The sequence below is a fragment of the Oryctolagus cuniculus genome, chromosome 2 (assembly GCF_964237555.1).
Source record: "Oryctolagus cuniculus chromosome 2, mOryCun1.1, whole genome shotgun sequence".
Classification (NCBI taxonomy): Eukaryota; Metazoa; Chordata; class Mammalia; order Lagomorpha; family Leporidae; genus Oryctolagus; species Oryctolagus cuniculus.
The window spans coordinates 21,092,823-21,119,010 of NC_091433.1; the positions used below are offsets into that span (position 1 = coordinate 21,092,823).

The 26,188-nt window shown below is 48.1% G+C and overlaps 1 long non-coding RNA gene across 3 annotated transcripts; it reads right to left on the bottom strand.

The window, feature by feature from the left end:
* Positions 1 to 495: 495 nt before the first annotated feature.
* LOC127490208 (uncharacterized) lies at positions 496 to 25,973 on the bottom strand. 3 transcript variants are annotated; one of them, XR_007918050.2, is made up of 7 exons: positions 25,655 to 25,863; positions 20,778 to 20,972; positions 19,110 to 19,272; positions 12,834 to 12,961; positions 10,923 to 11,136; positions 1,518 to 1,682; positions 496 to 1,392 (listed from the first exon to the last, which is right to left on the bottom strand). It is a non-coding gene; the product is annotated as an uncharacterized lncRNA (long non-coding RNA). The 3 variants fall into 3 exon arrangements; XR_007918052.2 differs by lacking the exons at positions 496 to 1,392; positions 1,518 to 1,682; positions 10,923 to 11,136; positions 19,110 to 19,272 and having other exon boundaries at positions 11,239 to 13,818; positions 25,655 to 25,854; XR_011386850.1 differs by lacking the exons at positions 496 to 1,392; positions 1,518 to 1,682; positions 10,923 to 11,136; positions 19,110 to 19,272 and having other exon boundaries at positions 11,240 to 12,961; positions 25,655 to 25,973.
* Positions 25,974 to 26,188: the final 215 nt, after the last annotated feature.

Here is a 26,188-nt window from a genome sequence, read left to right on the forward strand (position 1 = left end):
GACCGTTCTTTGTCTTCTTCCCCCAACCCCCTGCACCTAAAACAGAATAGACTCAGAAGAGACCAACTGAGTGAGTGAGCGAGGGGGCCTTGGTGAGCTGGAGGCGGGAGAAGGCATAATTAGCAGGGATTAGGGGAGGGGAAGGGATGCTGCTCCCAAAGGGACGGTGAATCAAGACAATTTCATGCTCTGCACGATTTTGCCTAAACCAGCCACCAAGCCGACCCGAAAAATGACTTAAATAGAGGGCATCCCCCGGAAATTAACGTTTTGCAGATGCCCTATCTGATCTTGCGTCTTTATCTTTCCCTTAATTGAGGCATCAGTGCCTAAGGATGTTTCTGTTTGTGCCAAACACGTGCTCCCCACGTCCAAGGGGACCCAACGCACTGCATTCCATGCTCACACACACATGAGCTCATGCGAGTCCCAGAGTGCTCATCTGGTCCAGATTTAAGGAAAACTATTTAGCTGGATGGAGAAAAACACATCGTGTATCAAGTTAATACCAAACAGATTTTATGACATACTGAAGCTGCTCTTGATAATCTATTAATACAGCAGAATTGCTAATGAACTAAAAAAGAGGCAGTTAATCATTACATCTTGGGGTCTGGGCCGTGTTTGTGTGGGTTGCAGGGATGACAGCGATACGATAGGATGCAGGGGAAGTCAGCCAAAAGCCCCCTCCCACCCAAAGAAGCAAGCCCATCTCTTGCAGCAAGAGGTTTGCTTTGCTAATTTATGAGTATAGACAATGTTTTTTCTGGCTTAACGTCAGGGTGGACTTTTCCAGAGATGATGAGGGTGGTGCCCTGGGCCATTCCCATCCCCCAATAGGCAGGGGTGGCCAGAGAAGCTACTGGGAGAGGAATCAACACGGGGAAGTCTCCCGTGGGGCTGTCCCAACCCAAAGGAGGATGCTCTGTCAGCGTGAGTAGCTGCCATCAACTGTCACTTGACCACAACAGCATTCCTGAGTGACTCCTAAGCCTTTGCGAAGTCTCTTGATAGATGTTTTCCATCAGACCCACATCTGTACTTGTCCTGGCATCGTCCGGGCTTACGAGAGGCGGCGCAACATGTTTGCGTTAGCATGACTTCTGGATTCCAGTTCAAGCACTTGGTGCTGTGAGCCTTGACAAAGCTGTTTAATTACTCCAGCCTCAGTTTCCTCGTTGGAAAATGAGGATGAACATGATGCACTAGCTAAGGATCTGGGGCTGCTAGGAGCACCCCGTTCTGGTGGGGATGAGAAAAGCCAGTTGTGGGGAAGGCTACTGGAGAATGAACCCAGTGAAGTGGAGAGTTAATGCACTGGGCATTAACGTCAGCTCCAGGCCATTCAGTGTCCTTGGGAGCAGGATGGGGCAGCTTCCCAGCGGTCAACTCCTAGAAAGAGAGAGAAGGTCGAGTGCCCCAGTTGGGATCATGTGTCTCCCCTGACCTCAGCGAGGAGCCAAAAAGCCGGGGCAAGGCACTCCTTAGAGACGTGGCTTGATGTCTACAACACTCACCTGCCTGGAGCCACGTGGTGAGGCTTGAGGGCATAGAAGAGCTTCCTATCGGCTTTTGCGGGATTTTCAGTTGGGGTCAGGGGTAGGGTTGCTGGATCATCCCCTGGTGGTGGGTCGGAGATAGCATCTGGAAATGGGTGAATTTCTGTAGGACTGACTCAACACCTGGGGAGGGGCAGACAGAAAGAGAGGGAAGGAGACAACTGTTGGCTGTCAGAGTACACAGACCCAGAGGGCTCAATGTCTCGCAACGCCCTCACTGAGAAGCAGTGAGGCTGTCCCTGGCTATGGAGCCCACGGAGTCCTGTGATGGGAAACAGCATTGTTGCTTGCCATGACTTCTGTTTGGATGCAGGTGGTTGTCTAGGGGTGTTTGTAGCTCATCGCACTGTATTTTTTACATACTCAAATCACGCTGTTGCCATTGCAGAAACAGACATTCGATAAAGTCCTGAGAAAAGAGTGGAGGGCATTTTTGGACTAAGCTCCCCCTTCCAGATGCTGCCTTCACACTGGGGCTCTCCCAGGCAGTGTCACAAACAGGCTCTGAGAACCGGGCTGTAAGGAGCCATCCCCCGACAGCTGCAGCAGCCCCGTTGGAGGGATCAAGGTGCAACCGTGATTAACTCCGTTTTGTTTTTAGACAGGAAACTAGAGGCAGAGCTGAGAAACAAAGTCACTATTTCTGGTGCTTGGCTGGTCCTGGCTCTGGGGGAGCCGCCCTTCCTCAGTGGAACACGGGTTTCCATGGCAAGGCACTCACATGCTTTCTCACCGCCACAGTTGCTTTGAGTGCTGCTTGGCAATGCAAGCATTTACCTTTGGGACTGCTCTGGGTATGTAAAGAATTCCCTCCTCTGTTGTGCGCAGGATGTGGGCAGATGAGGAAGCAGTAGCAACTGGTAGAGATTATGCCTCTATTTGGCGGGCGCTGGGAAAGAACCTCCACCGTGGGCCAAGGACGTGGTCGCCAGGGCAGAGACAGCAAATAGCAGTGGGTCCTTGGCTCTCCTTGACTTCTGCAACTGACCCCAGGTCAGAGGGGGCGGGGGATAGGGGATTCCCCCCATCAAAGGTTAAAGACAGCCTGTGACTTAAACAGAAAATTGTGGGAGTAGGTAAAGGGCTAGAAAACTGCCATATGAGGCAAAAAAGAGAAGAGAAGGAATTCAAGTCCATAAATATTCAGCTAGGTGCTGTCCTGGGTGAATCATTAGAATAAGAATAGCCCATGTTAAATACAATACACACACACACACACACACACACACACACGTGTATTCTTTGACACTTCATAAGAAACCAATATGACATTTATCTGTTAATATCAAGCCTGCATTAAGGATGCAGAAAATAACACGCCTCCATTAAGGATACACAGTGACTTCCTGGAATTATCCAGGTGGCAGGTGGTACAGCTGGGATGAGAATTCAGACAATTCACCTCCAGAGTGTGGGCTTTGTGTCACTGCACTGTCCTCCCTCAATTTTCATGGAGGATTGTTCCAGGCCCCCTTGGACACTTGAATCCCTTGTGTAAAATGGTGTAGCAGGGACTGGCATTGTGGTACAGCAGGCAAAGCTACCACTTGCGATGCTGGCATCCCATGACAGAACTCTGGTTCCAGTCCTGGCCTCTTCACTTCTGATTAAGCTCTTTGGAAAGCAATAGATGATAATCCAAGTAGTTGGGTCCCTGCCACCCATGTAGGAAGCACAGATGAAGCTCCAGGCCTCAGCCATTGTGACCAGTTGGGGAGTGAACCAGCGGTTGGAAGCTCTCTCCCTCTCTCTGTTACTCTGCCTTTCCAATGAAATAAATCTTTACAAAAATAAAATAAAATAGTATAGCGTTTGCACATAACCCCATATAAATGCTATGTTAGAGTTGCTATATTTGTGTTGTTTAGGGAACAATGCCAAGACAAAAATCTGTATATATTCAATACAAGCATGCTTTTCTTCTAAACTCTCAAAAATATACATTTATTTATTTGAGAAACAGGAAGAGAGGGAGGGAGGGAGAGAGAGAGAGAGAGAGAGAGAGAGCACACGAGTGAGCAAGCTCCCGTCCACTGGTTCACTTTCCAAATGCCCACAGTGGCAGAGACTGAGCCAAATCCAGGGTCAGGAACTCAATCCAGTTGTGGCATCACTGCTGCCCCCAGAATCTGCATCAGCAGTAAGGTGGGGTCAGGAGTTGGAGCCTGATATTTGTACCAAGGTACTCCATCCAATGTGGGATGTGGTTACATTAACTGCTAGGCCAAATGTCCAAGCGCAGACAATTCTCAATGCATAGCTGGTTGAAACGGCTAATATGGAGGCTATGCACACGGAGGCCTGCCTGCATTACAGGGTTTTTAAGACATGATGTCTTTTCTGAAGACGATTACAGGGAGATGGACGCAGACAGGTGATGCTGAAGTTATGAGGACAGAAGACGATGGATATGTGCAGGGTGTCTGGAGCCATTTAGTACAGTCTGAGAGACCAGCAAAGGCTGCCTGGGAGATGTAGTTTCTAAGCAGAAGACCAGGGAGTGAGTGGGAATGAACTTAGAGCATGGAGAAGCTGAAGGAAACTAGCCCAGGCCACGGGAATTGAATGAGAGGTGTGTGTCAAGAGACCACAGGTAGGTGGCATGGGGTAAGAACGCTCTGTAGCATGTGAAGGGGGACAACCCAACACACTGAGCACACAGTATACATTTGTGGGATGAATTAGGAGGGTCCAGCCAAGTGTGGCTTTGGAGTAAGGAGCCTAGTGGCCACTGGGAGACTGTAAGCAAAGGCGCATCATGGCTTTAGAAAGCCACTGTAGTAACACCTGGAAAATAGTTTCTCTTGGGTAGGGAGGGGCCAAGTTTGTCTGTCTTCCCAGCAGGCTTTTTTTTTTTTTAAGGAAGGCCTTATTTCAGAAACTTGGATAAAAGTTTTGCCCTGAAATTAGAATTTTTTTTTGCTTATAAGTCAGTCTATTTGGCCAAATACAAATTATAGCACTTATGGAGTTTTTCCTTTCAGAAATTAAACTATGACACCATCAGCTCGTGGCATTTTGATATATGCCCAGCAAGGTTCTTGTCTTTCCTTTCCTCTTTTAGCTTTCATTTCTTTCTCTTTCTTCTTTCATTTCTCTCCTCCTCCTCTTCCTCTTTCTTCTATCTGTGTTTAATCATGTGGCTCAATAAGCCCCAAACCACAGCTCAGCTTCCCCCTGGTGTTAGTGCAACTCAAACAGGAAGACCACGCAGTGTCCCCAGTCACAGACAGATCATGGTAAGTGCCTGAGCTGGAGCAATATTAGTGTATTAATCCATTGAGGCTGCTCTAACAGAACACCGTGTGACTTTTAAACGGTAGATATTTATTTCTCACAGTTCTGGGAACTAGGAAGTCCAACATCAAGGCTCTGGCACATCTGGTGTCTGTTCATAGACAACCACCTGTTCACTCTGTTTGCACATGGCAGGAGTGATGAGAGGTCTCTCTCCAGCACTAATCCCATTCATGAGGGCTCCACCCTCACATCCTAATCACCTCCTAGGAGTCTTACCTCCCAATATCATCACTATGGGGTCAGAATTCCAACATATGAATTTAGGGGCAACATAAGCATTCTGTTGATGGCAGTAGAATGAAGAAAAATGAAGACACATTGGAGAAACAGCAAGGAGTCAAATCTGGACAGACACACACAAGCACATGGGGGCAGTAATGGTGACAGACGGGTGAGCCAGGAGGAATTGCACTTTCTGACCTGGGTGGCTGCTGTTTGCTGAAACAGATAACACGGGATGAGAGCAGCTCTTGGAAGGAGGAAGATGCATTTAGGGCACATTGGATTTGAGGTGCATGTGGGACCATCCCTCAAGAAGTAGGGCGTATGAGTCTGAAAGCAAGGCAATGATGGCAGGGTTGGAAATACAAAGTTAGTGGTTATCAGCTAGAGGCTCTGACAGCTATTTTCAAAGATGACCACCATCAACTTCTTCCCTCCCTGTCTGCACATGCGCCTCCCCTATGAAGAGGTGGAGTTCATTTCAGCTCTCCCCAGTTTTATAAGTGTTTTGACCAACAGAACCCTGTAGAAGAAACAGTCTGAGACTTCTGTGCTCAAACCTGGAGAGGAAAGGCAACTTTTGTTCCAACCTTTTAGAACACTGTCTGGGGTGCAGCTGCCATGCCGTGAGGAAGCTCAAGCTACAAACCCACAGAAGCATGATAATGAATGGGAGCTGTTGTTTTAAACCATAGTCCTAAATTATTTCCATAATAGAGCAGAAATTACTGCCTGCTAAGGTCTGAATATGTCCCCCCAAGTTTGTATGGTGAAACTTATTCATCAATGCAATAGTGTTAAAAAAAAAAAAGGTGGGGCTTTGGGGATGTGATTAAGCCATAGGGTAGGGCTTTTATGAACAGCATTAGTGACCTTAGAGAAGGAGGGACCTAGCCAGGTCTTTTCGCCCTTCTGCTATGTGGGAAATTTGTCACTTTTTGCCCTTCTGCCTTCTGCCATATGAGAACACAGCCACAAGAGGCTTGTTTGGGGTACAGCAGAATTTGTCTCGCTAAAGCTCATGAAAGTGTTTAAACTGTGATGTCTTCATGTTAATGGTTGATGGATTAAGGGTGGGAACTGGATCTAATTGTGGCTGGGAGGTCTTTAGGTCACTGAGGACACGCTTTTGGAAGATGGTTCTCAAGAGCAGATTGAGGGGCTGGCACAGTGGCATAGCAGGTAAAGCTGCCACCTGCAGCACCAGCATCCCACAGGGGCAAGGGTTCCAGTCCAGGCTGCTCCACTTCCAATCCATTTCCCTGCTAATTCATCTGGGAGGGCAGCGGAGGTTTTACCCAAGTGCTTGGGTTCCTACACCCACAGGAGAGACCTTGAAGAAGCTTCTGGCTCCTGGCTTCAGACCAGCCCAGTTCTGGCCATTTCGACCATTTGGGGAAGTGGACCAGTAGATGGAAGACCTCTCTATCCTTCTATGTCTCTCTCTGTAACTCTGCCTTTCAAATAAATAAACAAATAAATCTTTTTTTTTTAAGAGCAGATTGCCCACTTGAGTTCGAGTCCTACCTAGTTTGCTCTTCCTGTTCTCTGTGTCACTATGTGATCAGCCCCCTGCACCTGCCATGACCAGCCCCCACAGTCCACCATCCAGTAACCTCCAGACTGTAGGCTGAGATAAACCTTCCCCCACAACCCCCACCCCCAGGAAGCTCTTCCAGGTTCTTTTCGTTAAAGTAACAAAAAGCAGACTGATGCAACACTGTTTGGGAGGCAGAGAGCAATGCCCAGCAGACATTGAAACTGTCAGTGCCTTGCGCTTGGACTGTCAGCCTTCAGAACTGTGAGGCATCGACTTGTGAGACCCAGTCTCAAGCAGTATGTTACAGCAGTAGGGATGGATTAAGACGGCACCTGAAGATGGAGTGCTACAACTGAAAACATCCAATATATACAACATTGGCTTTGGAGTTTGGTTGCAGATGGAAGTCGGGAAGAATCGAAAGACATAGGAAGGCTGAAAGGGCAGAAAGGAAAATGCTGTTGGAGATGACAGAGTAAGGGATATTAAAGGAAAAAGTCTAGACAAAAGAAATTCAGAAAAACTTTTTTGAATCAAACCGCTCTCAGGGGGCTTGTGGTTAAGCATCCGCTGGCGGTGTCAGCATCCAGTATGGGCACTGGCCTGAGTCCCAGCTGCTCCACTTCCAATCCAGGTCCCTGCTAATGTGCCTGGGAAAACAGTGCAAGATTGCCCAAATGCTTGGGCTCCTGCACTCATGTGGGAGGCCAGGGGGAAGCTCCTGGCTTCAGATTGACCCAGTTATGGGCATTGACTCCATTTGGGGAGTGAACCAGTGGATGAAAAACCACTTTCTCTGTCTCTCCCTCTCTCTGTAACTCTGCCTCTCAAAAAGAAAAAGAAAAACAAAAACAAAAACAAAAGCAAAACACTCAGTACCAGGAGAGGTTCAGGGAGTTCTATCCAGCAATCTTGAAGTTTATGGACAGAAACAGTTTTATCTGTGAGAGTTGGGCATTTGCCTTAAATTATTTTTTATTTTATTTATTTGAAAGGCAGAGCTACAGAGAGAGAGAGACGCAGAGAGACAGACAGAGGTCTTCCATCTGCAGATTCACTCCCCAAATGGCCGCAATAACTGGGCCTGGGCCAGGACAAAGCCAGGAGCCAGGAATTTCTTCTGGGTCTCCCACGTGGGTGCATCCTTTACTGCTTTCCCAGGTGCACCAGCAAGGAGCCGGATTGGAAGCAGAACAGCTGGGACTCAAAGCAGCGGCCATATGGGATGCTGGCACTGCAGGTAGCAGCTTAACCTGCTATGCTACAGCACCGGTCCTGCTTCTGAGGATTTTTGAGATTTTTCCCCACCACACCTTGCCTCAAAAAGGTTCACAGATTTTCCTTTGTTTGCATGGATTATAGTTTGGTGCACAGAAAGCCCACAGATTGTTTTAGAGAAATTATATCAGATAGGGGAACATCAAAGGAGAGAGCCCTGGATCCCCAACTTCCTGTGAGCAAAACGCATGCTGTGCAGTCAACTCGGCTACAGACACAAGGCACTCTTCCTAGGGAAAGAAAGATAAGGGGCCGGCGCCGTGGCCCACAAGGCTAATCCTCCACCTGCGGCGCCAGCATCCCGGGCTCTAGTCCTTGTTGGGGTGCAGGATTCTGTCCTGGTTGCCCCTCTTCCAGGCCAGCTCTCTGCTGTGGCCCGGGAGTGCAGTGGAGGATGGCCCGAGTGCTTGGGCCCTGCACCCCATGGGAGACCAGGAGAAGCACCTGGCTCCTGCCTTCGGATCGGCATAGTGCGCCGGCCGCAAAGCACCAGCCATAGCGGCCACTTAGGGGGTGAATCAATGGAAAAAGGAAGACCTCTCTCTCTCTCTCTCTCTCTCTCTCACTCAGCCTGTTAAAAAAAAAAAAAAAAGATAATCTCCAAACACGACCACCATTGGTTTCTTCCCTGCTTGCAGGCAAAGGCTGCATGCCCGTCAAGAGATGCAGTTTGTTACCTTGGGGGGCCTTGTGGCTGCTTTGACCGGTACAACACGGCAGGAGTGGAACATTCTAATCTCTGCCCTAGGAAAATGGGCCATTTTTACCTCGTGCAGTTTGGAATACAGCCACCATATCTAAGGAAGCTGAAGCAGCGGTGAGGAATGGCCTAGAGAGAAGAAAAGTGGGACCTGTAGGTGTCAGCCGTGGTTATGCTTAGCCAGTGACCAGCACCACCAGTTCCCAACCAGAAGAGTGAGGTCACTTTGGAGCCATCATATCTCTTGGCGTGTTAGCCGAACCTACTGAAAAAAGGAAAGCACCCAATTAACCCACAGAATTGGGGCCGATAATGATGTGTCCCCATGTTAAACCACTAAGTTTCAGGTGGTTTGTTGTAGCAACGCACAACCAAAACAGATAGAGATGAATACATTGAGATTGACAGAGATACGTCCAAGAGAGACTGCACAGCAGTGAAAGAAGACAGCTTGGGGGAGAACAAGAATTTTAAGACAGTAATTCTGAAAAAGAGACAGAGAAGCAGGAAGAAGTGGGAAGAGCGCACAATGAAGGAAATTTGTGAGAACCACTTCGGGTCAGCAGTGAAAATGCAACAGAGAGTTCTGAACACAGATGGAGAGGTGTGGAGGCCTGCCATCATCTTTGCTTATGGGAAATCATCCACAACCTTTGCCAAGGCAACCTTGACGAAGTAGTGGAAACAGAAGCGGAATCACAAGGGGTTAAAGAGATGAACAGCCAGGAAAGTTTGCTTAGTCATAGACAGTCAAAACAGACACAGACACGTCTGCAACCAAGTGTCTCACGGGGAAGTAAGAGTAATAGGACATGGGCTAAATGGGGCCACTGGGTCAAGAGACGTGTCCTTGAGTTAACACACACGTGCTTTCCAATCAAGCGCTAGACAGACTTGATGTTTGCAAACTGCGTCTTCAGGCCGCTGCGTGGCTTCAAAGCTGGGGTCCATGTGGTTCTTCTTGAAAGCTGAGTGGAGTTGCATTATTGTCATGCGTGGCAGGTGTTGTGTGGGGTAAGGGGTACCTCACTGGGTGTCCAGTGCTCAGTCTGCCATTGGAGGTGTGGGGCAATGCACTCAACAAAGTGGCAGGGCCCTCTTGAGTGCTCAGAGGCCAGGATCACCCAGAACAGCTCCTTCCGAGCCCCAGAGTTGATGAGCTAAGATGGTCCCCTTGGCCACCTCTGGATCAAAGAGGTATGTGGACACGCACAGGGACAAGCCAAGGTACCCAACAAATGGGGAATATTGGGGGTTGAGGTTGGGTTTGCCAGGTACAACTTCCTTCCTGAAAGAACCAGTGTTGCTGGGTCTACACAGCCTGGGGAGGTAGATGTCTATCACTTAGGGTGTCCCATGGGCAAGGAGCACCTTCCAAGGCCAAGTAAAAATACAGATTTCATTTCAAATCTCACAACTGCCACTGCACATCTCAATGTTTTAGTAAATAAATTTGTACAGGAAAAAATTCATTTATTATTCCACCCTTAAGAAGATCCTTTGAACATTCCTGCTAAGCGGAATGATGGATGTGGGAATGAAAATGCAGACACAGTCTTAGCACTTGTCCAGCTGCGGAGCCCACTTGGCGGAGGTGGAGGGGCAGCCCCGCAGGTGTTGGCTGCAACGTTGCAGGAGGTGCTGAGGGGCTTACCAGGCATTTCTACTGCTGCGCCGTGTGCTGTGTGACAGACCCTTCCCCACCATTTCTCTCCAGTGCCTTCCCCGACTTTTCCCTGAGTGTGGGACACAAAGATCAAAGGGCCCCACTCCTAGCCCTGGCCCCTGACACACCACTGACCATGTGGCCTTGTGTGATTCCATCTGCCAGGGTTTTCCTTATCTTATTAACAAGAATACTGTCAATAGCACCTGTGCCATGAAGATTCTGTGAGATTTAAATGTGTAAGTGCAGGTAGAGGGCTTACAAGCATCCTGGCCTACACTAAGTGCTGTGTGTACCACTAGTTACCAATGCTTCATGAAATCCAAGTTTCCTTCTCTCTCTCTCTCTCCCTCTCTCCTTCTCTCCCTCTCCCTCTCCCTCTCCCTCTCCCTCTCCCTCTCCCTCTCCCTCTCCCTCTCCCTTTCCCTCTCTCTCTCTGGAAGGAGGATATGACAAAGAGCCATGTTGTATTTCATGGGGAAGCTGACGAGATGAGGGCACTGCCAGGGGTTCATCACAGTGGCATTTTGGAAACAGTTACCACCATGGCTACTATTTTGATTCAGACTTCCTTCTTGGTGTGCATCTGTGGTCACACATTTTGCTTTACTGCCTTTGGAAGTGTGCCCCTCATTCCTTCGCTCAATGAACACCCACCTGACCAACATTCTCGTGGGTGCTGGAAAGGCGTACAGTCGAGATCCCCATTCCCGGTGTTTATATTTTCCAGGGAGGAGTGACCAAGACCATTTTCAATACTAACACCTGCTGTGGCTGCCAGCACATGTGGCTACGGTTGAAACTGACTTGGAGAAATCACTCCTCTAGACAGGACGGTCAGGAAGGCCTCTCTGGGAGGGAGACAGTGGAGCTGTTGGAAGAGCAAATGAGACTGAAAATTGGAAACCACAAGTAGTTGGGTCCCTGCTATATACCTGTTGCAGCCATCTGGGAAGTGAACCAGCCAATAGGAGATCAATCTCTCTCTCTCTCTCTCTCTCTCTCTCTCTCTCTCTCCTTCTGTCTTTCAAATATATAAATCTTACAAAAAAACCTGAACTGACAGAATGGAAGCATCTTCCCAGAGGATACAGGAACAAAATCAGCTCTGCTGACAGAGGTAGCAACTCTTTCACGTAACTCCATGGAGTGATTTAGCACAATTTGAGTGCCCTATGTCAACTCCATGGATGAACAAGGATAGAAACTTCCGTCAGAGAGCCGTTAGGGACAGGCATTCGGTGTGGTCGTCAGGGCACACTTGGTACGCGCCTCTCCCAACTCTGGGTTCTTGGTGTGGAGCCCTGAGTCCGCTTTGGACCCAGCTTCCTGCTAATGCGCATCCTTGGAGGAGACAGGTAATGGCCTGAGGACTTGAGTCCCCGTCATCGTCATCGTTGTGGGAGACCCAGATGGAATTTCTGGCTCCTGGCTTTGGCCCAGCCTGGCCCCAGCTGTTGCAGGCATTTGGGGAGTGAATCAGAGGAGAGAAGATATATCTCTATCTCTCTGTCTCTCTCTCTCTGTTTCTCCACCTTTCTAATAAATGCAAATAAATACATGCATAGACTTTTTTAAAAAGAGAACACTTTATAGCCAATATATTCAGCATGGATGGGACAACAACCTCTAAAAATAGGGGGAATAAAAGATCACCACAAATACTCCAAGGCAATTTTTATATGATTAAAGTTTACACAACCCAGGAAACATCCATACCTTGTCTGGAAAGACTCTAATTAGGCATTTAATAAAAAGAAAGTGACATAATTCCCACCGTTTCTTCTTTTATAGTCCTTGTAACATCAATAATAAAAAGAAAGCTCTTACAACCTCATTATGATTCAGTTGTATCACTGACAATGGCCTCTTTCTTCACTAAATTAATGCTTCATTCAGTCACGACTGCAAGTGTCAAATCGATTCACCCAGGCGCCTGGATTTTCATAATGCCCCATGCTGGCTCTGCTAGACTCCACTGTTCATGCTTGCAGCCTCAACAGAAGTTCTCTCCACTGTATGTCAGTGGAAGAACGTTCTTTCTTCTACTCTTGGACTTGCTCCTCTCCCAGGATAGCTAGTTCATTAATTAATTAATTATCATCCCATGTCTTTTAGCCTGGGGCATGAGTTTCCAGTCTTAAAAGTGAAGTGGTCTCAACTCAGCACGTAGTGCGCAGGTGTTGAAATCCCTCTGGTGTAGGTGTGACTGCTGAGTTTAGGAGCACCTTCTGGAAAATAGCTGACATTGATAAAAGGCCCACCGTACACGAAGCACCTGCACGTGCTATCGTGCTTAATCTAATGCCCCAAACAGCTACCACTGTGTAGTGTTTCCTACCATGTGCTGCTAGGCCCTATTCCCTGGGAGTTTGGTGGTGAGAAAAAGTGAGAAATGATACCCAAAGGCTGTATATTTAACTTTCACAACAGCCTTTTGGGGTAAGTGGCTACTCACCTGTGCTACTGGGATCCCATTGGGGTCTGAGCTCTGCTCATCTGCTTATGCCCACCAGGGATCTATCTATATGCATGAAGAAGTGGGGAACCCTCTGAGGAAGAACTCACACGAAAGGAGGAGAGAGTTGAGCATGGTGATCTTGACCCAGTCACAAAGAGTCTATTGTAGGGGTTGGTAGGACATGGTGTTTGCTGTTGATATCCTTGGACTCCTTATAAGGATTCGTGTCTGGGTGCTAAGAAGATAAAGGGATATAAGAAACAACAAGAACATCAATAAAACAAAACCAGAAAAAATGACATATCTAAAGACCATGTATGTCAATGGGCCATAAACAGTAAGCTTTAGTGCCACCTCTCTTTGCTCCAGACCACAGGGTCTCCTGCTCAGCACCTGTCCCCTCCTTTTCATTGTTCCTAGTATAATCCCTGTCCGTTTTGACAAGACAGCTTCCTCTGGGGACACGGGCTTCAGCCCCAGCCTGGGGGAGGACAGGTGTAGTCTACATGCAGTCTCTTTCCTCTTGCCATTGCTTGGCTCAATACTAAGCAGGAGTCTCGATCCAGCGTTGCTTAGGTCTTCGAGGGACGTTCTCCCTGCTTCCTTTAGGAGAATATCGAGATGCGACCTCTTCTGTCTGCACACTGTCGGGACAGGCATTTTCTGGAATGCTTACGTGGTTTTGTTACCAAATTAGAATGAAGCCCAAACACGAAGTATGAAAAGCCAGGAGAATCACATGGGAACACAGTGGAAGCCCCAGGAGTTCATCAACCTGAAAGGTGCTTGTGCAGAAACTGCACCCCTCTCTCCCCCCTCCCTGATCTATTTTTCCCTGTCTTCCACATAGCAGAGCCTCCAACCATCCAAAATAGAGACATCTCCTCTGTGCAGGTTGATTTGTCCATGTGGTTAAGCCCCAGTATATGGAATATCAGTGGAATGTCATGCAGCAGCCCATAGACACCTTCCTTGTAAGACAATTGGCTCACGACATCTCCATTCTTTCTTTTTCTTGATGCTGGGAGCAAGGATATGATGTCAGGAACTCTAGCCATCATCTTAGTCCGTGAGCACAGTGCCAAACTCACTCTGGACATAGCAGAGTAGGGAGGTGGAAGGGAATGGGAAGAAAATGAAAGATGTTTCAGATTCTATGAAATGCTGTTACCGTAGAAGCCCTGGCCTTCCTATTTCTGGCTTTGTACATGTGAAAGAGGAACAAAGCTCATTTAAGCCACTGTTAGTTTGGGCCTCTGCTTCTTATAACCTAATCTAATCCTCACTAGTACATGTTTTCTTACCTTTAGACTTCCACTTTGTTGTCTAAGAGACAATAAACCCATTTGTTTGGGCCAGATTAGTTTGAGTGTTTGATTAACCTGCAACCAAAAACATCTTAACTAATCTATGGAATGGGGCAGCTTCTCCCCAACTCAGCTACAAAATTGTCTGAAGCTTTTAGGAAGTCTTAAGTCAAGGCCTAAGGTTCATGAATAGTTACACCAAGATAAATGTAGCCTTAGAGAGATAGTGCCATTAGGAGACAGCCATGCCCAGTGGGAGCCAGCAGATACAAAAGTGTCCATCAAAAACATCAAAAAGAGAAAAGTGTATTCCGTGTGGTAGTTAACATGGACTTAATTGGATTTGTATGGGAGTTACTGCAAGTCCTCCCTGAGACTCCAAGAGATGTTAGAGGAGTAGTCCATTGACAAGACGGGCTAATAATTCATGGAGCAGGCTTTATCACCCTTCAGCTCAGCTGTTGTTAAGCAACAAGTTGATGAGAATAGAGAAAATCGCAGTACACAAGGATGAGGATCTCCAAGAGGATAAATAACTTGCACAAGTTTATGCAACTAGTCCCACAGTTTACATCAACGCCAAATCCCTATATAGAGAGATTTTCATGTCATGGTTTGTTCCCAATAAATGTCATTGCCTTCCTCTAAACAAATGCACCTTTGTTTTTGCCAAGAATTTTTCTCACATTGGATGAGAGACTAAATCATACTTACAGTAACACCCACTTACCCAAGATAACTGAAGATAACCATCAGGAATGTTGGTACTGGAAGTTTCCTTCTAAATATAAATCCTCTGAGTCTACAAGCCAACCCCTGACTTTAATTACAAATTTTAAATTATATTTTGAGATTCAATCCTTATAATTTTTCATAATCCACCTATTCTCCCTCATAGGAATAAATAAGATCCAATTGGGTATTGGAAATAATTTCCAAATCATTTTCACCATTGGATGCTAAGTTGTTAAAAATCATCTTTACAGTTCCAACCAGCTGGCCCTGGCTTTGGAGCATATGTAAATCAGTAACCTGGCAGAGAAAAGACACGCATTTTTCCAAGGATGGGTCAGAAATGTGTGATTTTTTCCCCTGCAAGCTGTTGGCTCGCCAATTGCAAGGGGTGAACCTCAAGAGATGCAGAAGCTCAATCTGAATAAACAACGCAAAATTTGGACACTTATCAGAACTCTGGCAAAATGAGGCCAGGAATGGACTCTATTTTCTAGCGAGGTTTCTAGTATTTCTTGTTGCCAGTAGGCCTGGACTATCTTAGGAAGAGTCTTCTGGTGCCTGGAACCAGATGGAAAAGATAACAATCGAAGAAACCAGAGAAAGTGAGTGCTGTTGCAAGCTGCAAGATGATTATAATGCAATAAATTGACTTTTTTGCTTCTTTCTTTGTCCTAGGGTTTTATCCTTTTTGGTTTTTGTGCTACCCCTGGAAAGAGCTTTGCAAAGTGGACCTTAAGCCATCTACAGTGTGGACAGCAAGCAAATCTATGCAATGGATTAGTTCCGTGGAGTGCTGTTTGTCTACCCTGAGCCATTACTAAGGGACTCTGCATCAACAAGCTGGAAGAGACCACAATGTGATCTGTGATAAATAATAGTCTGATCATGAGTCATTCTTCTCTGAGCCAAATAGGACTCTCCTCAGTCATTCCAAAGAAGTGGGAAATAAATCTATTTAGGGAAAGGGATTCTGAAGAGCCCTTACAGAGCAAAGTTAACCCTCTGGTAGGTGTGGTTGATTAAATCACAGCAACCCTCTTCATCCCCTTCTCTTTACAAATAATTTCTTTATTTATTTGAGAGAGAGGGAGATAAACCTAGACAGACAGACAGGGGTCCCACCCACTCGTTCACTCTCCCAATGCCCACAATGGCTGGGATTGGGCTGGGCCAAAGCCAGAAGCCAGAGATACAATCCGGGTTTCCCATGTGGGTGGCAGGTTCCTAATTATTTGAGCCATCGTTGGTACCTCTTGAGGTCTGCATTAGCAGGAAGGTTCCGAGCCAGAGTTGGATGTCAAGTCCAGGCACTCCAATGAGGGATGTAGGCATCTTAACTGCCAGGCTAAACGCCCACCTCCCAACTTCTTCCTTCTTCCTTGCGTGCTTCCCTATACAGCAGAAAGCTCAACAGTTTCCCCCCAGGATCTCTTGCAGCTAGAGTTCTGGATATCATTTGGATCTCGCTACTTGGATTCACTAGTGAAAAACTGGAGGTAGATAGTGAGATGACCACCTGACTTGTACTTCTGCTGTTTCTGGAGGCAAACACCCCCAGCACAGCTGGCCCTAGCATCTAGTCGCTGGCCTCTTGAAGAGCTGGTGATAAGATGTAAGCCACCCACTTTACCCATTTGTGGCAGGCCTGGGGAAGTTCCGGAACAGGCAGGTGGCAGGGGGCTTCCTGCTGTCCTGTTTGCGCCGCCTTCCTGATTGTGGGATTCAGAGGATATTTTTAGAGCCACCAGTGATGGCAGGTACTTGCCAATGTGCTGAGCAGCTTCATGGAGATGGAAGATCCCTTAGCTGCCTCAGGGGCCTTGTTTTGTGAGGTGGCTTTGAGAGTCGGTCCTAGAAACTCAAACTTCCTAACAATTCTGTAAGCCACCAAATACCCCATAATCAATCCATTTCTGCTTTAAATTGACTGGAGGGTGTTCTGCATCCTGTAGCTAAACTCATCCACATGCCCTCTCCTTTCCATCTACTGAAATCCCAACTTCTTTAGTGTTTGCAGATGGACCTGGGGTGGACTGAAAGGGCAGTGAGGGTGGAGCAGGAAACAGAAGGGATATTTCCAGGAGCTGATTGACCTAGGGGAAATTTTTACCCAAGAGGCCATTGCTGACCTGATGAGTTGTGAAGGAGGGAGAAAATCAGACGCCAGGAGATGGAGCCAAGGTCAGAGCAGAGGAGAAATCAAATTTCAGGCTTAGATGAAGGCAGAGACTGAGGTCTGTAAAGGAAACTCAGAGCGTGCAGGAAGTGGGAAAGTTTCTGCTTGGGTAACCCAGGCTCTTCATGGCGCTGCGCTCAGCTGCAAGAGCGAACTGGTGGAGAATGATGTGTGAGTGGGCTCAGACACCCCTGCCCTGTGCCCCAGCCAATCCAGCATCCTTCACAGCACACCCCAGGGCTTTGGGAAGCAGAGGTGACTCAGGCTTCTCTTAATCCTCTTGCGCCCCGGCTTCCACGTTCCCCGTCTCAGCTCCATGTGCCACCTTCCAGGAGAGCTGCCCCAGCCCCAGCGTGTTGCCATCAGACACCACTTCCCACCGTGCCATTGGTTGAGGACAGCGTGCAGCAGGCTTCATAGCAGGGCTACGAAGCAGAGTGGGTGCTACATAAGAGCTTTGATGGAAAACCACAAAGCTGAGTGTGAGTCCCTTTCTTCAAATTGGCCAATGCAGCTCCCAACAAACTCTATTTGGCTCTTTCTCTTGCTTGGGCTCCTGCCTTATTCTGCATGCAGACAAGACCACCCCATCCCACCCCCGCCTTGCCATGTCCAGGTAACATCGGCAAAGCCTTACTTCCTTCTTCCATGGAGCAGTTCACATTTTGTCTCCTCCATCCACCATGACCTTGACAAATGGCTTTTCTACACAAAAAATGGCCCATTGAGAAAGCTGGCCCCCTAAGATGTTCTCGGCCACTGGCTCTTATGTAAGGGTTGGGGTGGGGTTGAAGACACAGCAGAGAGGGCTTGCCCAGAGCAAAGTCCCAGTGGAGGGGTGAGGCTGGGCCAGAGCTCAGATGGAGGTAGAGGTTCTCCTGGGACCCCTCCCACTGAGGAGGCACAGAGGAGGAAGGACTGCTCCTGCTCTTATTCCTGGGAGGCTGGAAGCCACGGGAAGTTCGCCTTTTCCCCTTTCCACTCAGCCTGGTGCATCCCATGGTGGTAGAGCATGGCAGTTAAGAGTCTTGCCGGGGGCTGGCACTGCAGCACACTGGGGGTTCAGCAGCCTGCCAAGCCAGCATCTCATATCAGTGAGCAGACTCAAGTCCCAGGTGCTCTGCTTCCCCTGTAGCTCCCTGCTAATGTTCCTGGGAAAGCAGTGGAAGATGGCCCAAGTGCTTGGGCCCCTGCACCCAAGTAGGAAGTCCAGAAGAATCTCCCGGCTCCTGGCTTTGGCCTGACCCAGCCCTGGCTATTGCGGCCATTTGGAGAGTGAACCAGCAGATGGAAGATCTCTCTCTTTCTCTTTTATTCTGCCTTTCAAATAAGTAAATAAGCTTTAAAAAAAAAGGAAAAAAGTGTGTTGCTATAGCAACTATATTTATATGTATAGGCATGCTCACCCCACTATTCCCCAGTTGCACAGCTTCCTGGCAAGTTTGCTTGACTTTGAACTTGGAAAATGAGGTTAGCAATGTGACTGACTTTATAGGGTTGATGGACATTAAATGAGAACATGTATAAAGGGTAAGCGAGTACTCGTGAAACAAGACTGCAATGTCTCCAGCGCCAGGGCCCTCTCCAGGGAGCCAGACCGGGGTGCAGACCCAGCACAAACCAGTTGGGCAGTGGTGTAGGAGGAAGGGAAAGAGGCCTCCCGTGGCTATTTGAAAGCTCTGTGGTGTTACAGAGGCTGTTTAACCTGTCCAACACTCAGTTTTCTCATCCACAAAGTGGGAGTGATTATCCCTACCTCATAAGGCTCTTCTGAGAACTGAAGACAACAGCACTTTCTTTTTAAAATTAATTTCAGAGGTAGAGTTACAGAGAAAAAGAGGGAGAGACAGAGAGAACCTCCATCTGCTGGTTACTCCCCAGTTGACCACAATGGCTAGGGCTAGACCAGGCCGAAGCCTGGAGCCAAGAGCTTCTTCCAGGTCTCTCATGTGGGTGGCAGGAACCCAAACACTTGGGCCATCTTCCACTTCTTTTCCCAGGCCTCTAGCAAGGAGTTGGATCCGAAGTGGAACAGCCGGGACTTGAACCAGAGCCCATATGGGATGCCAGTATAATAGGAGGCAGCTTTACCCACTACACCACAACACCAGCCCCCTACATTATTTTTTATGAATAAAATAAAGTTATAGAAACAACAAATATACCTTTATAGTAATAATACTTAGAGCCAACTGAATCAGCCTTGCTAGGGGCAGACAGAATCCTTGGATGGCTTCTCCCATTGCCAGTTCAATGTGCTCTTGGGCCCTGTTCTTCCCCACTGCGAAATAAAATCTCAGCTGGGGTCTCCTCTTTGGCTCCATCATCCTTAGACAATAAAATAACAATCTTCAGCTCCCATTCAAATATTAAAGTGTCAGCTCCAGTGTAATCCTCAAATCATCAAAATAGCAAGCTCTCGCTGGTTAAAAACTTGTCCATCCCTCAACGCAAGCCATCAGTAGGTAAGGCCGTGTGGCCCATGTCCTTCTCCCCACTCCGGCTCCTCCCCTACTCACCGGTCGCTAATTCTGCACCAGGTGGGGGTCCTGCACATGGGGACAGGAGCAGGAGGAGGAGGTGGAGGGAAAGACTGAGCGAAAGGAAGCAGTAGAGCAGTAGTGAACCTGAAAGGCATTGGTGCCCTGGGCCGTGACGGAGCCCCAGAGCGCCCTCCTGGTCTCCTGCAACTCTGCCATTTTGAAAGCCTCTGACTGGGTGCCTTCCAAATCTTTTGTCGTAGGCAATTCCTGTCCTCCAGCTGTCTGCTTAGCGCTGTCCCCTTATGCCCAATATCCTTCCAGCCAACATCCTTCCATCAGAAGTGGACAATTGCTGTTTGCAAACCCTCTCAAACTTTTGCCCTCCCCTAAGTGTGAACCCAGTTGCCCAAGGAAACGTGCACACTGCAACATTTTCCAATTGGCTTTGCGGACACCAGACAGAATCTGTACACCAGAAACCCCACCTGGGGCTTCCAGGCTGACGTTAGGCCTGCGAGGAGCGGGCAGAGGGACACGGCTTCCCTGGTGTTGATGTGGGTTGACAGGCAGAGTGGACAGTGAGAGAGAGAGAGACAGAGAGAAAGGTCTTCCCTTTGCCGTTGGTTCACCCTCCAATAGCCACCGCGGCCTGCGCGCGCGCTGCGGCCGGCACACCACGCTGATCCGAAGCCAGGAGCCAGCTACTTCTCCTGGTCTCCCATGGGGTGCAGGGCCCAAGCACTTGGGCCATCCTCCACTGCACTCCCGGGCCACAGCAGAGAGCTGGCCTGGAAGAGGGGCAACCGGGACAGAATCCGGCGCCCCAACCAGGACTAGAACCTGGTATGCCGGCGCCGCAAGGCGGAGGATTAGCCTAGTGAGTCACGGCACCTGCCGTGTCTAATGCCTTCTAAAGTCAGTCCCCTCCTACTTACACCGAGAGACAGGGGCCCCATCGTCTGTTACTAAGAGCTCTTCGCAAGATAGGACCCCCATCCTCATGGCAAATCTTTGGGCCAGTTCTTACTGAAGGTGGCCCTGGGCCAGCTTCCCTCCACGAGCCCTCCGCAGGCATCAGCGCGACCAGCAATGCGCTCGCTTATGCCGACGGGGAGAAGAGGGTGATTGGCGCCGCCTCTAGCCTTCAGACTCTTCTGGTGTGAGTCCCAAACCAACCCTGTATCCTACAGGAGACTTGCTCATCTCTGCAAGCAGATCCCCAAAACCTTCCTCGTTTAGCTTATGCTGAAGGGAACACACTTCCTTCCCCATCCCATGGAGTGGGCCCAGAAATGTCCAGTACGCCCCTGAGGTGCCCCGGGAACTCTTCCTCTCTGCTGAGCTCCTCACCTCCATCTGCGCTGCCTCTGTGGCCCAGGCATGGCTGATGAGCCCACGCTGGCAGCGCAGGCCTTGTCATCGCACAGCACGTTCTGCCTGGGAGGTCTGGTCCTTTCCTCTCGATGAGGCTGTTTCAGGCATCTGTGGCACCGTTCTCAGCGTTAAAGGCTTCCGCAAGAGCTCTGTGATAGGGTTTTTAACATCCTGTTCAAAATAAGCAGGCATCATGGATTGAATTTTTCAAATAAAGCAATACCAAAATTAACACGTTGTTCAAGATTCTGAATTTTCATCAAGTTCTCATTCAATAAAATTAACCAGTCCAAGATTTCCTGTTTGTACTATCAGCACTAAAAATACCCACGCACTCATGTCGACAAGCTCTGCCCATGACTCACGGGGAGGCATCAGCAGGCTGCCTGGAGCTGCCAGGTTGTCAGACCAACGGATGGGCAGCGAGCATGCCAGAAGACCTTCCTGTCACTTCTGCCTGCGTTGTGCGGAATACCAGGTATGTTGTGAAAAACCGGAACAAGGAAACCTCACCTGTTCTTCATCTGCACCATAAGCCAAGTCTCTCAGGGAGCCCCGGCCTGAGGGTAGCAGGTGCATGCCCTATTTGTATCATTTTTTTTTAGTTTGCTATTTCAAGACTCTAAAGCCTAATCTACTTCCAAAGCCCCACCTGTCACCACCAACAGATTCTGGGAATATCCTGGAGGAATCTGGTGCATATCAGGGGATTGTTCTTTATGTTACCCTTGGTGCACGCCCTTGTCTGCTTCTGTAGCCTTGGTTTCCTATGAAGAACAGCAGAAGAGGCTTCCAGTACCCATGAAGGTACACCAGGCAGATGGCAAAGGTGTGGTCAACCCATGCAGGGTTTCAGAAAACCACTGGAGGACTGCCTTTTGCCACTGTGGATGTCACTGCCACCTATGGTTGGTGCCACCCACATCACAAGCTGCCAAGCCTGCCCCAAACCAGCCCCAAATCCACTCCACCTTCCCCATTACTAGGGAGAACCCTCTACCCCTCCTGGAGTGGCACCCTGCCGTGTGGACCCCAATGTGGATGTGACTTGGGCCTCTGGGTCTCACATCAATTCTAGAGAAACTGCTCTTCAGTGGGACTCATCAGGAGCCTCACGGCTGAACCAGAGAGAAATCAGAGGGACAGACCAGGAGACAGGTGCCAGCCTCCGACCTGGACACCTGCTGTGGATCCCACGTGGGGCCTGGATTTTCCTCTCTGCTTCAGGAGGTCCCAGAGCAATGCGCCACAGAGGGATCGCAGAGTAAGCTCAGGCCTGGTAAGCCTACGATGAAAATAGCTTAGTTTTTCTAGTTGAGAACCCTGACTTCCCACAGATTGAAAGCCACAGCCATTTCTCAGAAGGAAATCGTACAGACTAGCCCACAAAATCAACCACTGAATTTGCAATACCCACTGAAAGGCCAGGGAGGCCGGAGAGTTGACTTCTTTACGTGAAGGGCTGTCAGCATCACTCTCCAAACCAAATGGTCCTCCTCCACAGTGGAGAGAAACACCAGGACACTGTCCTCAGCACTCCTGCCACGTGTGGGTGCCCCCACTCCCACCCTCAGAACATCTCAGCATGATCACAAAACTGTACACAGAGCCCTGTGGCCCAGCCACCTGCCCCTGGCTTCTCTCCCGGGTGTCTTATGTTACCTTGATAGGAGCCAATCTTCTAACCACCCTCCCTAATTTTATCTGGATCATCACTATATCTAACAAGACCAAGGCCCTCCACATTACATATTGTGTTACAGGGAACAGACATACTCATACTAAAACCCATGCTGGCCAAGTTGGGAAACTTTACTCAATTCAACACCACATACATGGAGAGACCACTTACTAGAAAGCAAGCATTAGAATAGCAGAAATTAATCAGATGGACTCCATACAATTTATCATCCATTCCCAAAGAACAGTGTAACATAAGGGGACAGACTAGACATAATGCTTGCTATCTCCACTTAATTTAACCATGTAACCCCTGAACAATTGAATTAATATTTCTATATGTATTTGCACATCCTTAAAATGAAGTACTGTGGCATAGAGGGTAAAGCCACTGCCTGCAGTACCAGTATCCCATATGGGTGCTGGTTCGAGTCCCGGCTGCTCCGCTTCCAACCCAGCTCTCTGCTATGGCCTGGGAAATCAGTGGAAGATGGCCCAAGCCCTTGAGCCCCTGCAACCGCATGGGAGACCTGGAAGAAGCTCCTGCTCCTGGCTTCGGATTAGCCCAACCCCAGCCACTGTAGCCATTCGGGGAGTGAACTGGCAGATGAAAGATATCTCTCTCTCTCTCTCTCCCTCTGCCACTCTGTAACTCTGCCTTTCAAATAAATAAATAAATCTTTTTTTAAAAATGAAGCTAAGAATTGTATCCAATGCTTGGTATTGCTGTGAAGAAAAACAAGTCAAAACACATGAAATGCTCAGAAAAGTACCCAACACTAATACCAATATAATTATTATTAATGGAGACAGATATAGGCAAAAATTGCCATGATATAATAAAATAAATTACCCACTGGTATATTAAAAATACAAACAACTATACACAGCCAAAGCCATGTCCACTGCAAAGATTCAAATATAGATGCATCCGTATGTATTTACAATGTATTGGCTGCTGTGCTGGACCTAGGAGACGGGCTCAGCTCTGTCCCTGTCACACTAACTCCTCAGTCAGTAGTTGTGTTTGGAGAATTAGAGACCCAGGTCTACCAGATGTGTATTTGTTTTTACTTGAAAAACTAAGGAGTTTTTGTTTAGAAAACTAAGGAGTCTCTTTGGGAAAAAATGTTCATCCTCCAGCACTCGCCAGTCATCAGGTGGTCACAGGTGAGTGGACAATTCCTGGGTCACTTATTCTCTTGGCCTTGGCCAAGTGGGAAGGATCACGTGATCTGAAACATGGGTTGTTCTGAGGGCTGCCCTTCGGCTGACCGGTTGGGCTGGCCCACGAGTTGACACTGCTGCGTTTCAGCAGGTTGATGTGGAAGGCCAGTGGAGGGTTCTAGAGCAATGTGGCAGAGGCTGAGGAACAGAGCAGTCATTCACGCCCGTTCAGATACAAGAGGACAGAGGGAGTCATTGACTGATCCACTTTTGTAATACTGAGTCTTCTGACCTCTTTACACCCTCGAATTTCCACTGCTGTGTAGGTGCTTCGTGTACTCCCCTTGAGGGAGGGTCACAGTAGACACGCAATCTTAGTCATCTCCCAAAATGTCCTTTCAAATTCCCGACTCCCAGGAAGCAGGCACTCCTTTGCCTGACTCTCCCATCTGCGTCCATGTCACTAGCATACTCTCCGCCACCCATTCTTGGAAACTTGAACTCCTCTTTGACCCCCCACTCATTTTCTTGTCCCTTTGTTGGGTCAGCTGCCGGCCCCTTTGGGAGTTCTCCAGATGCAGGTGCAAAGTCCAGCTCTCTCACTCACCAGACATAAACTTTAACAGGTTACTGTGTGGATTTGAGTCTCAGTTTCACAACCCAAAAGATAGGACTGGTGGTACCAACCTTTTAATATCATTCTAGGTTAAGCAAATAGTGGGAGGAAGGCCCTAACACAAGGCTGCACCTAAAGAGCCCTCAGTAAGCACCAGCTCCTATTTTCTACCTCTGACAGGCATTTCAAATCCACCTTCTCATCTTGTTTTCCTGACACGCCCTAGATGACAATAATAGCCTCCTTGTCTTCCATTGTTTCCTTCCTCAACCCACTTCACACCCAACTCTCAGAGACTCTTCCTAAGAAAACTCCCAGCCCCTTCGCTGCCCAGTTTGGAAATCATGATGACTCCTCCAATGTCAACCCAAGAAAGTTCACCATCTTTAGCTTGACATTTCAATATTTCAGACGTAACCACCCCTTCCTCCCTCCGTGTCCAAACTGGGTGAGTCACCAATTCCCGCCGAAAACTTTCCAGGCCTGCACTTTTCTGGACACTGCTGTCCCTACTCAGAAGACACTGTCCTCCTTCGTCCTTTCCAGCCACACTCTATCCATTGCAATGCTCAATTTTATTTTTGCCTCACCCCAGTGCCTTTCCTACTCATCAATGGAAATCAACTTTCTCTCTGAATTTCCATAGAAGAGTTTTTTACCAATCATATGCTATAGGTCATCTTCTATATTACAGTGACATTATCAGTGAAATAGGCTCAACTCTAATTCAAATATAAATTAGATAAATATATTCAAGTATTAGACACGCATGAGCACTTAAAATGCCTGAGAGTTACACGGACAGTTTTCTTCTTAGCTTCTAGGTAAATACCTTGTTTGGGATCCTAAGATCCCACCCTATTGGTTACAAATGATTGAACAGAGCTTTGTGCCTGTATTAAAGCCAGGTTCTCCTTCTAGGAGAGTCTGCATTTGAGCCACGTGGAAAGAGAGTAGTTGGAAGATGCAGCATTTGAGAGAAGCTGAGAAGCAATGAGAAACACCATGAACAGGTGCTATGGAGCAGAAGTTGAAGCGGGCACCATCCATGAGGGGCAGCTGAAAGGTGAGAGAGAGCAAAAAGCCTGCAGGAGCAATGGATGCAGACTCGGCCCAGCAGAAGCAAGGAAAAGGAGAGCAGAGGCATGGGGAGCCGAACACTCAGGTGGGGTCACGCCCTAAAGAGCCTCCAGGTCTCCACTGGACGGGTTCGGCAGCTGTGTTGAGTTTCTGCGCATTCCAGTAGCTAAGAACCCCCGCAGGAAACACCAACACCTTGTGCAACCAAGGCTCTGTTCTTCACTATCTGAAAGAGCTTCCCTCAGAACAGCCAGACCTGAAATGGTTATCTTTGTGCCTGTTTCCTGCAGTGAAATGCATAAATACTTACCGCTTCTCACGTTGTCCAGGCACTAAATATCCTGTTCCATTTTGGAGACAGTCTGTCTTCATTCTAACCTCGGCACCTTATTGCTTAACGCCATACTGTTTGAAAGCTCTGGCTCACCCTTTTGTCTCCTGTGGCCATATGTTGATTTCTTAACTCAGTAGGTTACTCAAGACCATTGCCCCAGCGTCATAGATGAAATGATTGAGGCATGGGCTGATTGAGGCTTTAAAGTTTAGGAACAGGAATGCAATTGAGAATTCCTGAGGTATCCCAGCAATTCTTCTCTGGTGATGGGACTGATAGGGATGGGCAGAATTTTCTTTAAAAAAAAAAAAAAAAAAAAAAAGAAAGGAAAGAACAAAAGCTATTTACCACCTTCAAAAACCAAAGCAACAATTTAACAAAATGGTTGGCTTCCTCCTGGGAGCCCTTTGCAAGCCTACGGAAAATGCCAGGTTCCCAGCACTTACCCATGTGTCAAGCTCCACGGGCACAGTGAAGGTTTAATCTGATAATGGAATGGACCTGCAGCCG